Source organism: Somniosus microcephalus, chromosome 4 (genome assembly GCF_052327205.1).
Source record: "Somniosus microcephalus isolate GS21.2 chromosome 4, FLI_Smic_1.0, whole genome shotgun sequence".
NCBI lineage: Eukaryota > Metazoa > Chordata > Chondrichthyes > Squaliformes > Somniosidae > Somniosus > Somniosus microcephalus.
Window position 1 is genome coordinate 54308905 of NC_140990.1, and position 19956 is coordinate 54328860.

The 19956-nt window shown below is 53.9% G+C and overlaps 1 pseudogene; it reads left to right on the forward strand.

Moving 5' to 3' along the window:
* The window catches only part of LOC147118912 (uncharacterized), an 83397-nt pseudogene extending 75065 nt beyond the window's left edge, over positions 1-8332 (forward strand).
* The last annotated feature ends 11624 nt before the right edge of the window (positions 8333-19956 follow it).

Genomic DNA, 19956 nt, shown 5'->3' on the forward strand with positions numbered 1-19956 from the left:
TAGCCAATTATATACCCAAATTACCATCAGCCCTTTAATTCCCTGTGCTTCTATTTTCCGAGTAAGTCTCTTATGTGGTGCTTTATCAAATGCCTTTAGAAAGTCCATGTATACAACATCTGCTGCACTACCTTCATCAACCCTCTGTTACTTCATCAAAGAACTCAATCAGGTTAGTCAGACACGATTTACCTTTAACAAATCCATACTGGCGGCCCCTTATTAACCCATGCTTCTCCAAGTGAGAATTAATTTTGTCCTTGACAATGGTCTCTCGTCGTTCACCCATCACTGACAGACTGATTGGCCTTTAGTTACCAGGTTTATCTCTCTCCCCTTTTTTAAACAGGGTGTAACATTTGCAATCCTCCAGTCTTCTGGCACCACTCCCATATATCTGAGGGAGATTGAAAGATTGTGGTCAGAGCTTCTGCTATCTCCACCCTAGCTTCCCCCGGCAATCTAGGATGCATCCCATCTGGACTGAGTGACTTGTTAACTTTGAGTGATGACAACCTATTGAGCACCTCCTTTCTATCTATTTTTATCCAATTTCTCTACTCCCCCCTCCTCTACTGTGACATTAACTTCATCCTCTTCTTTTGTGAAGACAGATGCTAAGTACTCATTCAGTACCTCAGCCACGCCCTCTGCCTCCGTATGATGAGCTCCTATTTGGTCCCTAATCGGCCCCACCATTCCTTTAACTGTCCTTTTACTTTTCATATGTTTATAGAAGATTTTTGGGTTCCCTTTTATGTTACCCACTAATCTTTTCTCATATTGTCTCTCTTTGCCCTTATATCCTGTTTCAATTTCCCCCGCACTCTCTGTATTCTGCCTGGTTTTTGACTGTATTCTGTACCTGACATTTGTCATAAACCTCCTTTTTCTGTTTTATTCGAACCTCGATATCCTTTGACATCGGGAGCTCTAGCATTGGATGCCCCATCTTTCCTCCTTATGGGAATATGCTTGGTTCGTACCCGAACGATCTCAGCCTTGAAGGCCTGCCATTGGTCATTCACTGTTTTCCTGGACAATCTTTGTTTCCAGTCCACCTGTACTCGATCCCTTCGCAAATCACTGAAATTGGCTCTCTTCCAGCTGGGTATTTTCACCGTTGATTTTTCTTTGTCCCTTTCCATAACAACTTTAAACCTAATGATATTGGGAGCACTGTTAACCAGATCCCTCCTGCCCCAGAACCGATGAGAGATCCTTTAAATGTTCTGACTGTGCAAAGAGGTTTCAGAGTTCATCCAACCTGCTGACTCACCAGCGAGTTCACACAGATCTTCAAAGAAAGGAAGATGTTTTAGAAAGGCTGGCGGCACTAAATGTTCGCAGCCATCTCAGAGTAGTGTCCCTTTAATTACAATCTCACAGAACAAGAAGAATCACTGTCCCTTTAACTACCACAAATCCCTGTGTGGAGGAGAGGGGGAGATACAGTCTGTCCCAGTAACTGTCGCAGAACAGAATTAGTGACCCTGTCCCATAAGGGCTTGACCCTCCCCCACTCCCTGCTTTTCCTCAAGTGTCTCATTCTTAAAATTCTCATCCTTGTTTTCAAATCCCTCCGTGACCCCACCCTCCCTATCTCTGTAATCTCTTCCAGCCCCACAACCTCCTGAGATATCTGCGCTCCTCTAATTCTGGCCTCTTGAGCATCCCCGATTTTAATCGCTCCACCATTGGTGGCCGTGCCTTCAGCTGCCTGGGCCCTAAGCTCTGGAATTCCTTCCCTAAACCTCTCCATCTCTCTACCTCTCTCTCCTTCTTTAAGATGCTCCTTAAAACCGACCTCTTTGACCAAGCTTTTGGTCATCTGCCCGAATATCTCCTGATGTGGCTCGGTGTCAAATTTTGTTTTCTAACGCTCCTGTGAAGATCCTTGGGACGTTTTACTACATTAAAGGCGCTTTATAAATACAAGTGGTTGTTGTTGTTTCCTGAAACTGATAATAAATTCCCCAGAGGGAAAAAAACTTGTACTTTTACTCCCAAATATTAAAAAATTTGTGCCACAGAAGCACGAGGTTTATCTGTTTTTATTGATGAATTTTAAAAGTCTCTATTAAAACCTGAGCCAGTGTGTTGTGAGACAAAGAGCCTTGTGTCCAATAAGGGGAATAAAGGCCCACAGCCTCCCCTGGCCCCGGGCCCTGAACAAGGGACTGGAGAAACTCGCTGCCCTGCGGATCAGACAATCAGCCGGCGCTAGTCCCGCCCCTCGGGCTCCCCGATTGGTTGGAGGACCCACCGTCGGCACGCTCCTCCAGTGCCACCCTGTTCGCTCCCTATTGGTCGGAAGCTCCCGTCAATCATGCCGTGGGCCCGGGTCACGTGTCCCTCACCGACTTTACAACTGATGTGGAGATGCCGGTGTTGGACTGGGGTGGACAAATGTAAGAAGTCACGCAACACCAGCTTTATTTGAAATCACAAGCTTTCGGAGCGTTGCTCCTTCGTCAGGTGAAGTGGAGAGATGCATATAGGCACAGCATATATAGTCAGAGAACACTGCCAGATGCTTACAGGTAATCTTTCTAACTGCCCTTTTTCACACCTCGGCAGAGAAATAATCACAGCAATCAAAGGTGTGAATTGTGTCCAAACAGGTCAGTCAGGAAAACATTACATCAAAGAACAATGAGGTGGGGTCACAAGGGGTCAAATGTTGCAGATGCTGGGGTCTGTATGAAAAACAAAAAACAAACAAAAAACTTTTTTTGCTGGAAATCACAGCAGGTCCGGCCGCATCTGTGTAGAGAGAACAAAGCAATGACGACTCGAGTCTGGATGACTCTACGTCAGGTGGGGTTACATGTAGCGTGACATGAATGCAAGATCCCGGTTGAGGCCATCCTCATGAGTGCGGAACTTGGCTATCAGTTTCTGCTCGATGATTTTGCATTGTCGTGTGTCTCGAAGGCCGCCTTGGAGAATGCTTACCCGAAGATCGGGGGCTGAATGTCCTTGACTGCTGAAGTGTTCCCCGACTGGGAGGGAACACTCCTGCCTGGCGATTGTTGTGCGGTGTCCATTCATCCGTTGTCACAGTGTCTGCATGGTTTCGCCAATGTACCATGCTCCGGGGCATCCTTTCCTGCAACGTATGAGGTAGACAACGTTGGCCGAGTCACATGAGTATGTACCATGTACCTGGTGGGTAGTGATATCTGTGTTGATGATCTGGCATGTCTTGCAGAGGCTGCCGTGGCAGGGTTGTGTGGTGTTGTGGTCGCTGTTCTCCTGAAAGCTGGGTAATTTGCTGTGAACGATGGTCTGTTTGAGGTTAGGCGGCTGTTTGAAGGCGAGTAGTGGCGGCGTGGGGATGGCCTTAGCGAGGTGTGCGTTGTCCTCGATGACATGTTGAAGGCTGTGAAGAACATGGCGTCGTTTCTCCGCTCCGGGGAAGTACTGGACGACGAAGGGTACTCTGTTGATTGTGTCCCATGTTTGTCTTCTGAGGAGGTCTATGCGATTTTTTGCTGTGGCCCGTCGGAACTGTCGATCGACGAGTCGAGCGTCATATCCCGTTCTTGCGAGGGTGTCTTTCAGCGTCTGTAGGTGTCCATCGCGTTCCTCCTCGTCTGAGCAGATCCTGTGTATTCGTAGGGCTTGTCCATAGGGGATGGCTTCTTTAACGTGGTTAGGGTGGAAGCTGGAGAAGTGGAGCATCGTGAGGTTGTCCGTGGCCTTGTGGTAGAGTGAAGTGCTGAGGTGTCCGTCTTTCATGGAGACTCGTGTGTCCAAGAATGAAACCGATTCTGAGGAGTAGTCCATGGTGAGTTTGATGGTGGGATGGAACTTGTTGATGTTATCGTGTAGTCTTTTCAGTGATTCTTCGCTGTGGGTCCATAGGAGGAAAATGTCGTCGATGTATCTGGTGTATAGCATTGGTTGGCGGTCCTGTGCAGCGAAGAAGTCTTGCTCGAACTTGTGCATGAAGATGTTGGCGTATTGGGGTGCAAATTTGGTCCCCATGGCTGTTCCGTGTGTTTGGGTAAAGAACTGGTTGTCGAAGGTGAAGACATTGTGGTCAAGGATGAAACGGATGAGTCGTAGGATGGCATCTGGAGATTGGCTGTTGTTGGTGTTGAGTACTGAGGCTGTCGCAGCGATGCCGTCATCGTGGGGGATACTGGTGTAGAGTGCCGAGACGTCCATTGTGGCGAGGAGTGTTCCTGGTTCAGCTGGTCCGTGGGTGCTGAGTTTCTGTAAGAAGTCTGTAGTGTCACGACAGAAGCTGGGGGTTCCCTGTACGATGGGTTTCAGGATGCCCTCGACGTATCCAGAGATGTTCTCACACAGGGTTCCGTTGCCTGATACGATAGGACGTCCGGGTGTGTTGGCTTTGTGTATCTTTGGGAGGCAGTAGAAGGCTCCCACGCGGGGAGTACACCAGCTCTACAGCAGACGCCGCAACCTCGAAACCAAGATAGAGTCCATGTTCTCAGCCTGTGCTCAGGACACAGCAGACCAGCTATGAGACACCGCCAAACAGACGAGGCAACGGAACTACGCTGCCTACATGCACACCAAGAACAGGAAGCTTGAGAAACTCGGCATCACCACCAGCAGTAACCAAGCCTCCCCTGGTACCACGGTTGAAACCACAGGGAAGTCCATCGTCAACTTGTCCGACCACACCCTTCAACCAGACGAAATCGAAGTTCTCAGCGGATGGACACCTACAGACATTTTCTTCCTATGGACCCACGGCAAAGAATCACTGAGAAGACTACACGATAACATCAACAAGTTCCATCCCACCATCAAACTCACCATTGACTACTCCTCAGAATCGGTTTCATTCTTGGACACACGAATCTCCATCAAAGACGGACACCTCAGCACTTCACTCTACCGCAAGCCCTCGGACAACCTCACGATGCTCCACTTCTCCAGCTTCCACCCTAACCACGTTAAAGAAGCCATCCCCTATGGACAAGCCCTGCGAATACACAGGATCTGCTCAGATGAGGAGGAACGCGATGGACACCTACAGACGCTGAAAGACGCCCTTGTAAGAACGGGATATGATGCTCGACTCGTCGATCGACAGTTCCGACGGGCCACAGCGAAAAACCGCATAGACCTCCTCAGAAGACAAACATGGGACACAACCAACAGAGTACCCTTCGTCGTCCAGTACTTCCCCGGAGCGGAGAAACTACGCCATGTTCTTCACAGCCTTCAACATGTCATCGATGACAACGCACACCTCGCTAAGGCTATCCCCACGCCTCCACTACTCGCCTTCAAACAGCCGCCTAACCTCAAACAGACCATCATTCGCAGCAAATTACCCAGCTTTCAGGAGAACAGCGACCATGACACCACACAACCCTGCCACGGCAACCTCTGCAAGACATGCCAGATCATCAACACAGATACCATCATTACACATGAGGACACCACCCACCAGGTACATGGTACATACTCATGTGACTCGGCCAACGTTGTCTACCTCATACCTTGCAGGAAAGGATGCCCCGGAGCATGGTACATTGGCGAAACCATGCAGACACTGCGACAACGGATGAACGGACACCGCACAACAATCACCAGGCAGGTGTGTTCCCTCCCAGTCGGGGAACACTTCAGCAGTCAAGGACATTCAGCCTCCGATCTTCGGGTAAGCATTCTCCAAGGTGGCCTTCGAGACACACGACAATGCAAAATCATTGAGCAGAAACTGATAGCCAAGTTCCGCACTCATGAGGACGGCCTCAACCGGGATCTTGCGTTCATGTCACACTACATGTAACCCCACCTGATGTAGAGTCATCCAGACTCGAGTCGTCATTGGTTTGTTCTCTCTGCACAGATGCGGCCGGTCCTGCTGTGATTTCCAGCAACAAAATAGTTTTTTGTTTGTTTTTTGTTTTTCATACAGACCCCAGCATCTGCAACATTTGACCCCTTGTGACCCCACCTCATTGTTCTTTGATGTAATGTTTTCCTGACTGACCTGTTTGGACACCATTCACACCTTTGATTGCTGTATTATTTCTCTGCCGAGGTGTGATAAAGGGCAGTTAGAAAGATTACCTGTAATCATCTGGCGGTATTCTCTGACTATATATGCTGTGCCTATATGCATCTCTCCACTTCACCTGATGAAGGAGCAGCGCTCCGAAAGCTTGTGATTTCAAATAAAGCTGTTGGACTATAACCTGATGTGTGACTTCTTACATTCGACTTTACAAAGAAAGCCACGCGCTGTTGCCGGGCGGAGCTGCAGGTCGGCGGGGTCGGTAGATTAATAAACTGCGGGTAGGCCACGCCGCAGGGTTTATAAAGTTGGAGAACGACCTCAGGCCCGAATGAGATCCAGTGGCCTGGTCTCTGCTCCACTGGACAGCAGTGGTGAGGCTTTTTCTCGGTGACAGGCCTAGGTTACGCGCCGCCATCTTGGTGGAGGAAAGACAGGCCGGTTCCACCTGCATCAGGGCGCATGTGCGGCCATCATGGTACAGGAACAGGGAGTGGGCAGGGCTTCAAGGTCCCAGTGACCAGGAGAGACAATCATTGACTCATTGATTTTATTCTCACTCTGCACACAGCGAGTGTAGAACTGAACCCAACCAGAGTAGAGGGAGGGAGAAAACTGGGAGTGGAGGAAAGAAATGTTGGAGATGGTGCGATGGGTTTGGATTTCAGCACAGGGAGGAGGGAGAGTGTGTGGGACGGGGATTTACAGCTCTGGGGGAACAAGAGAGGAAAGAATGTTCCATAGAAACTAGAATTGTCTGTTTTGAATTTCTATCCTGTACTTCCAGTGATGACTTTTGTAAACTCCTTTTACAGGGTATTAGAAGGGGAGGATTTACAGACGGGAAACTCAAACCAAACATCACAACAAGATCTGACAGTCACTCCATTCATCAGGACCTGAATATCATCGGCCTTTTTCTCTGTTCTTTTCTGTGGGAAAAGATTTCAAACATCAGTGTGACTGAAAAAGCACCGAGACACACACACCCGAGTGAGAGTGTTCCAGTGCACTGACTGGAAAGAGCTTTAACCAGTTACACAGCCTGAAAAATCATCGCACCATTCACAGCGGGGAGAAACCGTACATGTGTTCTGTGTGCGGATGAGGCTTCAACCAATTGTCCAACCTGGAGAGATACAAGGACACCCGCACCATGGAGAAACCGTGGGAATGTGGGGACTGTGGAAAGGGATTCAGTTGCCCATCCCACCTGGAAACTCATCGATGCAGTCACACCGGGGAGAGGCCGTTCACCTGCTCCACGTGTGGGAAGGGATTCACTCACTCATCCTACCTGATCAGACACCAGCGAGTTCACACTGGAGACATGCCGTTCTCCTGCTCTGTGTGTGGAAATGGATTCACTCATTCAACCACCCTGCTGCAACACCAGCGAGTTCACACTGGGGAGAAACCATTCACCTGTTCCGTGTGTGGGAAGAGATTCACTCAGTCATCCAACCTGCTGAAACACCAGCTTGTTCACTCTGATAGACCTTTTAAGTGTTCTAAGTGTGAACTGAGCTTTAAAAGTGCAAGTGGTCTGCTGAGACACCAACGCACTCACATTGGGGAGAGGCCGTTCACCTGCTCTGAGTGTGGGAAGGGATTCACTAATTCATCCAACCTGCTGACACACCAGTGAGTTCACTCTGACGAGAGACCTTTTAAATGCTCGGACTGCGGGAAGTGCTATAAAAGTTCTGGGGAACTGATATGCCATCAACGTGTTCACACTGATGAGAGACCGTTCAGGTGCTCTCACTGTGGGACTGGGTTCAGGCAGTCATCTGAACTCACTGTACACCAGCACACTCACACTGGAGAGAGGCCGTTCACCTGCTCTGTGTGTGGGAAGGGATTCACTCGCTCATCCCACCTCACTGATCATCAACTTGTTCACACTAATGAGAGACCTTTTAAATGTTCTGACTGTGAGAAGAGCTTTAAAAGCAAAAGGAAACTGATACAACATGAACGCACTCACACTGGTGATTGGCCGTTCACCTGCTCCATGTGTGGGAAAGGATTTGCTCAGTCATCCACCCTGCTGAGACACCAGTGACTTCACACTGGGGAGAGGCAGTTCACCTGCTCTGTGTGCAGGGAGGGATTCGCTCAGTCATCCACCCTGCTGAGACACCAGCGAGTTCACAAGTCACTGCAGGGGTTGGATTCTGCTGTTATTGCTGCTGTTAATCACATCCAGGACTGAACCATGTTCATTCTGAAAGTTGGGGTTTATTTCTGATGAGGTTAATGACCCCTATAACTGGGCTGGAGTTTAATATTCTGGATATGTGTCAAATAAATCAGCTTTGTTTTCAATGCATTTTTGCAGATTTTTGTCTTCCCACCTGAGTGTTTAGCATCACCTGGCTGGAGCTCAGAAAGGACAATCTGGGGGAGGATCGTACGGCGGGAACAGAACTTCAGCCTGGACACAGTCCTTCAGGGCCACACTGAGAGGGGCAAACGGCACTTTGGTCTTTCTCGTCTCTCTTCACTGGCAGCAAAGTCTCCGTGTGGGTTAATCTTGAGGCGTGTAAGAAATGTGACACAGCCGCTCTCTTCCATGGTTCAGAGCTCCTAGGCATGGAACAGAAGGCTCCTTTACAACTGTGTTTAGAGTCAGGAAGAACGGCGAATGCTGGAACTGTGCCGTCCAATCAGAGATTGGGGTCAAAGTGCGATCAGTTCCTGACAAAGTGAAATGTATGAGCGCCTCATGACTCTTCGGCTCACCCTAGCCCAGAACCAGTGTGCTTCGGTCATCAGTGTGTACACCCAAACATTGAAACCCTAGCCCGGAACCAGTGTGCTTCGGTCATCAGTGTGTACACCCCAACACTGACACCCTAGCCCGGAACCAGTGTGTGCATCGGTCATCAGTGCGTACACCCCAACACTGGCACCCTAGCCCGGAACCAGTGTGCTTCGGTCATCAGTGCGTACACCCCAACACTGACACCCTAGCCCGGAACCAGTGCGTACACCCCAACACTGACACCCTAGCCCGGAACCAGTGTGCTTCGGTCATCAGTGCGTACACCCCAACACTGACACCCTAGCCCGGAACCAGTGTGCTTCGGTCATCAGTACGTACACCCCAACACTGACACCCTAGCCCGGAACCAGTGTGCTTCGGTCATCAGTGCGTACACCCCAACACTGACACCCTAGCCCAGAACCAGTGTGCTTCGGTCATCAGTGTTTATACCCCAACACTGACACCCTAGACCGGAACCAGTGTGCTTCGGTCATCAGTGCGTACACCCCAACACTGACACCCTAGCCCGGAACCAGTGTGCTACGGTCATCAGTGCGTACACCTCAACACTGACACCCTAGCCCAGAACCAGTGTGCTTCGGTCATCAGTGCGTACACCCCAACACTGACACCCTAGCCCGGAACCAGTGTGCTACGGTCATCAGTGCGTACACCCCAACACTGACACCCTAGCCCAGAACCAGTGTGCTATGGTCATCAGTGCGTATGACCCAACACTGACACCCTAGCCCGGAACCAGTGTGCTTCGGTCATCAGTGCGTACACCCAACACTGACACCCTAGCCCGGAACCAGTGTGCTTCGGTCATCAGTGCGTACACCCCAACACTGACACCCTAGCCCGGAACCAGTGTGCTTCGGTCATCAGTGCCTACGCCCCAACACTGACACCCTAGCCCAGAACCAGTGTGCTTCGGTCATCAGTGTGTACACCCCAACACTGACACCCTAGCCTGGAACATGTGTGCTTCGGTCATCAGTGCGTACGCCCCAACACTCACACCCTAGCCTGGAACCTGTGTGCTTCGGTCATCAGTGCGTACACCACAACACTGACACCCTAGCCCAGAACCAGTGTGCTACGGTCATCAGTACGTACACCCCAACACTGACACCCTAGCCCAGGACCAGTGTGCTTCGGTCATCAGTGCGTACGCCCCAACACTGACACCCTAGCCCGGAACCAGTGTGCTTCGGTCATCAGTACGTACACCCCAACACTGACACCCTAGCCCAGGACCAGTGTGCTACGGTCATCAGTGCGTACACCCCAACACTGACACCCTAGCCCGGAACCAGTGTGCTTCGGTCATCAGTACGTACACCCCAACACTGACACCCTAGCCCGGAACCAGTGTGCTTCGGTCATCAGTGTGTACACCCCAACATTGACACCCTAGCCCGGAACCAGTGTGCTTCGGTCATCAGTGCGTACACCCCAACACTGACATCATAGCCCGGAACCAGTGTGCTTCGGTCATCAGTGTTTATACCCCAACACTGACACCCTAGACCGGAACCAGTGTGCTACGGTCATCAGTGCGTACACCTCAACACTGACACCCTAGCCCAGAACCAGTGTGCTTCCGTCATCAGTGCGTACACCCCAACACTGACACCCTAGCCCAGAACCAGTGTGCTTCGGTCATCAGTGTGTACACCCCAACACTGACATCATAGCCCGGAACCAGTGTGCTACGGTCATCAGTGCGTACACCCCAACACTGACACCCTAGCCCAGAACCAGTGTGCTTCGGTCATCAGTGCGTACACCCCAACACTGACACCCTAGCCCGGAACCAGTGTGCTTCGGTCATCAGTGCGTACACCCCAACACTGACATCATAGCCCGGAACCAGTGTGCTTCGGTCATCAGTGTTTATACCCCAACACTGACACCCTAGACCGGAACCAGTGTGCTTCGGTCATCAGTGCGTACACCCCAACACTGACACCCTAGCCCGGAACCAGTGTGCTACGGTCATCAGTGCGTACACCTCAACACTGACACCCTAGCCCAGAACCAGTGTGCTTCGGTCATCAGTGCGTACACCCCAACACTGACACCCTAGCCCGGAACCAGTGTGCTACGGTCATCAGTGCGTACACCCCAACACTGACACCCTAGCCCAGAACCAGTGTGCTATGGTCATCAGTGCGTATGCCCCAACACTGACACCCTAGCCCGGAACCAGTGTGCTTCGGTCATCAGTGCGTACACCCAACACTGACACCCTAGCCCGGAACCAGTGTGCTTCGGTCATCAGTGCGTACACCCCAACACTGACACCCTAGCCCGGAACCAGTGTGCTTCGGTCATCAGTGCCTACGCCCCAACACTGACACCCTAGCCCAGAACCAGTGTGCTTCGGTCATCAGTGTGTACACCCCAACACTGACACCCTAGCCTGGAACATGTGTGCTTCGGTCATCAGTGCGTACGCCCCAACACTCACACCCTAGCCTGGAACCTGTGTGCTTCGGTCATCAGTGCGTACACCCCAACACTGACACCCTAGCCCGGAACCAGTGTGCTACGGTCATCAGTGCGTACACCCCAACACTGACACCCTAGCCCAGGACCAGTGTGCTTCGGTCATCAGTGCGTACGCCCCAACACTGACACACAAGCCCGGAAGCAGTGTGCTTCGGTCATCAGTGCGTACGCCCCAACACTGACACCCTAGCCCTGGACCAGTGTGCTTCGGTCATCAGTGCGTACACCCCAACACTGACACCCTAGCCCGGAACCAGTGTGCTACGGTCATCAGTGCGTACACCCCAACACTGACACCCTAGCCCAGAACCAGTGTGCTACGGTCATCAGTGCGTACACCCCAACACTGACACCCCAGCCCAGAACCAGTGTGCTTCGGTCATCAGTGCGTACGCCCCAACACTGACACCCTAGTCCAGAACCAGTGTGCTATGGTCATCAGTGCGTACGCCCCAACACTGACACCCTAGCCCAGAACCAGTGTGCTTCGGTCATCAGTGCGTACCCCCCAACACTGACACCCTAGCCCGGAACCAGTGTGCTTCGGTCATCAGTGCGTACGCCCCAACACTGACACCCTAGCCCAGAACCAGTGTGCTATGGTCATCAGTGCGTACGCCCCAACACTGACACCCTAGCCCGGAACCAGTGTGCTTCGGTCATCAGTGCGTACGCCCCAACACTGACACCCTAGCCCGGAACCAGTGTGCTTCGGTCATCAGTGCGTACAGCCCAACACTGACACCCTAGCCCGGAACCAGTGTGCTTCGGTCATCAGTGCGTACACCCCAACACTGACACCCTAGCCCAGAACCAGTGTGCTATGGTCATCAGTGCGTATGCCCCAACACTGACACCCTAGCCCGGAACCAGTGTGCTTCGTTCATCAGTGTGTACACTCCAACACTGACACTCTAGCCCGGAACCAGTGTGCTTCGGTCATCAGTGCGTACGCCCCAACACTGACACCCTAGCCCAGAAACAGTGTGCTATGGTCATCAGTGCGTACGCCCCAACACTGACACCCTAGCCCGGAACCAGTGTGCTTCGGTCATCAGTGCGTACGCCCCAACACTGACACCCTAGCCCGGAACCAGTGTGCTTCGGTCATCAGTGCGTACACCCCAACACTGACACCCTAGCCCGGAACCAGCGTGCTTCGGTCATCAGTGCGTACACCCCAACACTTGACACCCTTGCCCGGAACCAGTGTGCTACGGTCATCAGTGCGTACACCCCAACACTGACACCCTAGCCCGGAGCAGTGTGCTTCGGTCATCAGTACATACACCCCAACACTGACACCCTAGCCCGGAACCAGTGTGCTACGGTCATCAGTGCGTACACCTCAACACTGACACCCTAGCCCAGAACCAGTGTGCTTCGGTCATCAGTGCGTACACCCCAACACTGACACCCTAGCCCGGAGCAGTGTGCTTCGGTCATCAGTGCCTACACCTCAACACTGACACCCTAGCCCAGAACCAGTGTGCTACGGTCATCAGTGCGTACACCTCAACACTGACACCCTAGCCCGGAACCAGTGTGCTACGGTCATCAGTGCGTACACCCCAACACTGACACCCTAGCCCAGAACCAGTGTGCTTCGGTCATCAGTGCGTACACCCCAACACTGACACCCTAGCCCGGAACCAGTGTGCTATGGTCATCAGTGCGTACACCTCAACACTGACACCCTAGCCCAGAACCAGTGTGCTTCGGTCATCAGTGCGTACACCCCAACACTGACACCCTAGCCCGGAACCAGTGTGCTACGGTCATCAGTGCGTACACCCCAACACTGACACCCTAGCCCAGAACCAGTGTGCTTCGGTCATCAGTGCGTACACCCCAACACTGACACCCTAGCCCGGAACCAGTGTGCTTCGGTCATCAGTGCGTACACCCCAACACTGACACCCTAGCCCGGAACCAGTGTGCTTCGGTCATCAGTGCGTACACCCCAACACTGACACCCTAGCCCAGAACCAGTGTGCTATGGTCATCAGTGCGTATGCCCCAACACTGACACCCTAGCCCGGAACCAGTGTGCTTCGGTCATCAGTGCATACACCCCAACACTGACACCCTAGCCCGGAACCAGTGTGCTTCGGTCATCAGTGCGTACACCCCAACACTGACACCCTAGCCCAGAACCAGTGTGCTTCGGTCATCAGTGCGTACACCCCAACACTGACACCCTAGCCCGGAACCAGTGTGCTTCGGTCATCAGTGCGTACACCCAACACTGACACCCTAGCCCGGAACCAGTGTGCTTCGGTCATCAGTGCGTACACCCCAACACTGACACCATAGCCCGGAACCAGTGTGCTATGGTCATCAGTGCGTACGCCCCAACACTGACACCCTAGCCCGGAACCAGTGTGCTTCGGTCATCAGTGCGTACACCCAACACTGACACCCTAGCCCGGAACCAGTGTGCTTCGGTCATCAGTGCGTACACCCCAACACTGACACCCTAGCCCGGAACCAGTGTGCTTCGGTCATCAGTGCCTATGCCCCAACACTGACACCCTAGCCCAGAACCAGTGTGCTTCGGTCATCAGTGTGTACACCCCAACACTGACACCCTAGCCTGGAACATGTGTGCTTCGGTCATCAGTGCGTACGCCCCAACACTCACACCCTAGCCTGGAACCTGTGTGCTTCGGTCATCAGTGCGTACACCCCAACACTGACACCCTAGCCCGGAACCAGTGTGCTTCGGTCATCAGTGCGTACGCCCCAACACTGACACCCTAGCCCGGAACCAGTGTGCTTCGGTCATCAGTGCGTACGCCCCAACACTGACACCCTAGCCCGGAACCAGTGTGCTTCGGTCATCAGTGCGTACACCCCAACACTGACACCCTAGCCCAGAACCAGTGTGCTATGGTCATCAGTGCGTACGCCCCAACACTGACACCCTAGCCCGGAACCAGTGTGCTTCGTTCATCAGTGTGTACACTCCAACACTGACACCCTAGCCCGGAACCAGTGCGCTTCGGTCATCAGTGCGTACGCCCCAACACTGACACCCTAGCCCAGAAACAGTGTGCTATGGTCATCAGTGCGTACGCCCCAACACTGACACCCTAGCCCGGAACCAGTGTGCTTCGGTCATCAGTGCGTACGCCCCAACACTGACACCCTAGCCCAGAACCAGTGTGCTTCGGTCATCAGTGCGTACGCCCCAACACTGACACCCTAGCCCGGAACCAGTGTGCTTCGGTCATCAGTGCGTACGCCCCAACACTGACACCCTAGCCCGGAACCAGTGTGCTTCTGTCATCAGTGCGTACGCCCCAACACTGACACCCTAGCCCGGAACCAGTGTGCTTCGGTCATCAGTGCGTACGCCCCAACACTGACACCCTAGCCCGGAACCAGTGTGCTTCGGTCATCAGTGCGTACACCCCAACACTGACACCCTAGCCCGGAACCAGTGTGCTTCGGTCATCAGTGCGTACACCCCAACACTGACACACTAGCCCGGAACCAGTGTGCTTCGGTCATCAGTGTGTACACCCCAACACTGACACCCTAGCCCAGAACCAGTGTGCTTCGGTCATCAGTGCGTACACCCCAACACTGACACCCTAGCCCGGAACCAGTGTGCCTCGGTCATCAGTGCGTACACCCCAACACTGACACCCTAGCCCGGAACCAGTGTGCTTCGGTCATCAGTGCGTACACCCCAACACTGACACCCTAGCCCAGAACCAGTGTGCTACGGTCATCAGTGCGTACGCCCCAACACTGACACCCTAGCCCGGAACCAGTGTGCTTCGTTCATCTGTGCGTACACCCCAACACTGACACCCTAGCCCGGAACCAGTGTGCCTCGGTCATCAGTGCGTACACCCCAACACTGACACCCTAGCCCGGAACCAGTGTGCTTCGGTCATCAGTGCGTACACCCCAACACTGACACCCTAGCCCGGAACCAGTGTGCTTCGGTCATCAGTGCGTACACCCCAACACTGACACCCTAGCCCGGAACCAGTGTGCTTCGGTCATCAGTGCGTACACCCCAACACTGACACCCTAGCCCGGAACCAGCGTGCTTCGGTCATCAGTGCGTACACCCCAACACTGACACCCTAGCCCGGAACCAGCGTGCTTCGGTCATCAGTGCGTACACCCCAACACTGACACCCTAGCCCGGACCCAGTGTGCTTCAGTCATCAGTGCGTACACCCCAACACTGACACCCTAGCCCGGAACCAGTGTGCTACGGTCATCAGTGCGTACACCCCAACACTGACACCCTAGCCCGGAACCAGTGTGCTACGGTCATCAGTGCGTACACCCCAACACTGACACCCTAGCCCGGAACCAGTGTGCTTCGGTCATCAGTACGTACACCCCAACACTGACACCCTAGCCCGGAACCAGTGTGCTTCGGTCATCAGTGCGTACACCCCAACACTGACACCCTAGCCCAGAACCAGTGTGCTTCGGTCATCAGTGTTTATACCCCAACACTGACACCCTAGACCGGAACCAGTGTGCTTCGGTCATCAGTGCGTACACCCCAACACTGACACCCTAGCCCGGAACCAGTGTGCTACGGTCATCAGTGCGTACACCTCAACACTGACACCCTAGCCCAGAACCAGTGTGCTTCGGTCATCAGTGCGTACACCCCAACACTGACACCCTAGCCCGGAACCAGTGTGCTACGGTCATCAGTGCGTACACCCCAACACTGACACCCTAGCCCAGAACCAGTGTGCTATGGTCATCAGTGCATATGACCCAACACTGACACCCTAGCCCGGAACCAGTGTGCTTCGGTCATCAGTGCGTACACCCAACACTGACACCCTAGCCCGGAACCAGTGTGCTTCGGTCATCAGTGCGTACACCCCAACACTGACACCCTAGCCCGGAACCAGTGTGCTTCGGTCATCAGTGCCTACGCCCCAACACTGACACCCTAGCCCAGAACCAGTGTGCTTCGGTCATCAGTGTGTACACCCCAACACTGACACCCTAGCCTGGAACATGTGTGCTTCGGTCATCAGTGCGTACGCCCCAACACTCACACCCTAGCCTGGAACCTGTGTGCTTCGGTCATCAGTGCGTACACCACAACACTGACACCCTAGCCCAGAACCAGTGTGCTACGGTCATCAGTACGTACACCCCAACACTGACACCCTAGCCCAGGACCAGTGTGCTTCGGTCATCAGTGCGTACGCCCCAACACTGACACCCTAGCCCGGAACCAGTGTGCTTCGGTCATCAGTACGTACACCCCAACACTGACACCCTAGCCCAGGACCAGTGTGCTACGGTCATCAGTGCGTACACCCCAACACTGACACCCTAGCCCGGAACCAGTGTGCTTCGGTCATCAGTACGTACACCCCAACACTGACACCCTAGCCCGGAACCAGTGTGCTTCGGTCATCAGTGTGTACACCCCAACACTGACACCCTAGCCCGGAACCAGTGTGCTTCGGTCATCAGTGCGTACACCCCAACACTGACATCATAGCCCGGAACCAGTGTGCTTCGGTCATCAGTGTTTATACCCCAACACTGACACCCTAGACCGGAACCAGTGTGCTACGGTCATCAGTGCGTACACCTCAACACTGACACCCTAGCCCAGAACCAGTGTGCTTCGGTCATCAGTGCGTACACCCCAACACTGACACCCTAGCCCAGAACCAGTGTGCTTCGGTCATCAGTGTGTACACCCCAACACTGACATCATAGCCCGGAACCAGTGTGCTACGGTCATCAGTGCGTACACCCCAACACTGACACCCTAGCCCAGAACCAGTGTGCTTCGGTCATCAGTGCGTACACCCCAACACTGACACCCTAGCCCGGAACCAGTGTGCTTCGGTCATCAGTGCGTACACCCCAACACTGACATCATAGCCCGGAACCAGTGTGCTTCGGTCATCAGTGTTTATACCCCAACACTGACACCCTAGACCGGAACCAGTGTGCTTCGGTCATCAGTGCGTACACCCCAACACTGACACCCTAGCCCGGAACCAGTGTGCTACGGTCATCAGTGCGTACACCTCAACACTGACACCCTAGCCCAGAACCAGTGTGCTTCGGTCATCAGTGCGTACACCCCAACACTGACACCCTAGCCCGGAACCAGTGTGCTACGGTCATCAGTGCGTACACCCCAACACTGACACCCTAGCCCAGAACCAGTGTGCTATGGTCATCAGTGCGTATGCCCCAACACTGACACCCTAGCCCGGAACCAGTGTGCTTCGGTCATCAGTGCGTACACCCAACACTGACACCCTAGCCCGGAACCAGTGTGCTTCGGTCATCAGTGCGTACACCCCAACACTGACACCCTAGCCCGGAACCAGTGTGCTTCGGTCATCAGTGCCTACGCCCCAACACTGACACCCTAGCCCAGAACCAGTGTGCTTCGGTCATCAGTGTGTACACCCCAACACTGACACCCTAGCCTGGAACATGTGTGCTTCGGTCATCAGTGCGTACGCCCCAACACTCACACCCTAGCCTGGAACCTGTGTGCTTCGGTCATCAGTGCGTACACCCCAACACTGACACCCTAGCCCGGAACCAGTGTGCTACGGTCATCAGTGCGTACACCCCAACACTGACACCCTAGCCCAGGACCAGTGTGCTTCGGTCATCAGTGCGTACGCCCCAACACTGACACACAAGCCCGGAACCAGTGTGCTTCGGTCATCAGTGCGTACGCCCCAACACTGACACCCTAGCCCTGGACCAGTGTGCTTCGGTCATCAGTGCGTACACCCCAACACTGACACCCTAGCCCGGAACCAGTGTGCTACGGTCATCAGTGCGTACACCCCAACACTGACACCCTAGCCCAGAACCAGTGTGCTACGGTCATCAGTGCGTACACCCCAACACTGACACCCCAGCCCAGAACCAGTGTGCTTCGGTCATCAGTGCGTACGCCCCAACACTGACACCCTAGTCCAGAACCAGTGTGCTATGGTCATCAGTGCGTACGCCCCAACACTGACACCCTAGCCCAGAACCAGTGTGCTTCGGTCATCAGTGCGTACCCCCCAACACTGACACCCTAGCCCGGAACCAGTGTGCTTCGGTCATCAGTGCGTACGCCCCAACACTGACACCCTAGCCCAGAACCAGTGTGCTATGGTCATCAGTGCGTACGCCCCAACACTGACACCCTAGCCCGGAACCAGTGTGCTTCGGTCATCAGTGCGTACGCCCCAACACTGACACCCTAGCCCGGAACCAGTGTGCTTCGGTCATCAGTGCGTACAGCCCAACACTGACACCCTAGCCCGGAACCAGTGTGCTTCGGTCATCAGTGCGTACACCCCAACACTGACACCCTAGCCCAGAACCAGTGTGCTATGGTCATCAGTGCGTACGCCCCAACACTGACACCCTAGCCCGGAACCAGTGTGCTTCGTTCATCAGTGTGTACACTCCAACACTGACACTCTAGCCCGGAACCAGTGTGCTTCGGTCATCAGTGCGTACGCCCCAACACTGACACCCTAGCCCAGAAACAGTGTGCTATGGTCATCAGTGCGTACGCCCCAACACTGACACCCTAGCCCGGAACCAGTGTGCTTCGGTCATCAGTGCGTACGCCCCAACACTGACACCCTAGCCCGGAACCAGTGTGCTTCGGTCATCAGTGCGTACACCCCAACACTGACACCCTAGCCCGGAACCAGCGTGCTTCGGTCATCAGTGCGTACACCCCAACACTTGACACCCTTGCCCGGAACCAGTGTGCTACGGTCATCAGTGCGTACACCCCAACACTGACACCCTAGCCCGGAGCAGTGTGCTTCGGTCATCAGTACATACACCCCAACACTGACACCCTAGCCCGGAACCAGTGTGCTACGGTCATCAGTGCGTACACCTCAACACTGACTCCCTAGCCCAGAACCAGTGTGCTTCGGTCATCAGTGCGTACACCCCAACACTGACACCCTAGCGCGGAGCAGTGTGCTTCGGTCATCAGTGCGTACACCTCAACACTGACACCCTAGCCCAGAACCAGTGTGCTACGGTCATCAGTGCGTACACCTCAACACTGACACCCTAGCCCGGAACCAGTGTGCTACGGTCATCAGTGCGTACACCCCAACACTGACACCCTAGCCCAGAACCAGTGTGCTTCGGTCATCAGTGCGTACACCCCAACACTGACACCCTAGCCCGGAACCAGTGTGCTATGGTCATCAGTGCGTACACCTCAACACTGACACCCTAGCCCAGAACCAGTGTGCTTCGGTCATCAGTGCGTACACCCCAACACTGACACCCTAGCCCGGAACCAGTGTGCTACGGTCATCAGTGCGTACACCCCAACACTGACACCCTAGCCCAGAACCAGTGTGCTTCGGTCATCAGTGCGTACAGCCCAACACTGACACCCTAGCCCGGAACCAGTGTGCTTCGGTCATCAGTGCGTACACCCCAACACTGACACCCTAGCCCGGAACCAGTGTGCTTCGGTCATCAGTGCGTACACCCCAACACTGACACCCTAGCCCAGAACCAGTGTGCTATGGTCATCAGTGCGTATGCCCCAACACTGACACCCTAGCCCGGAACCAGTGTGCTTCGGTCATCAGTGCATACACCCCAACACTGACACCCTAGCCCGGAACCAGTGTGCTTC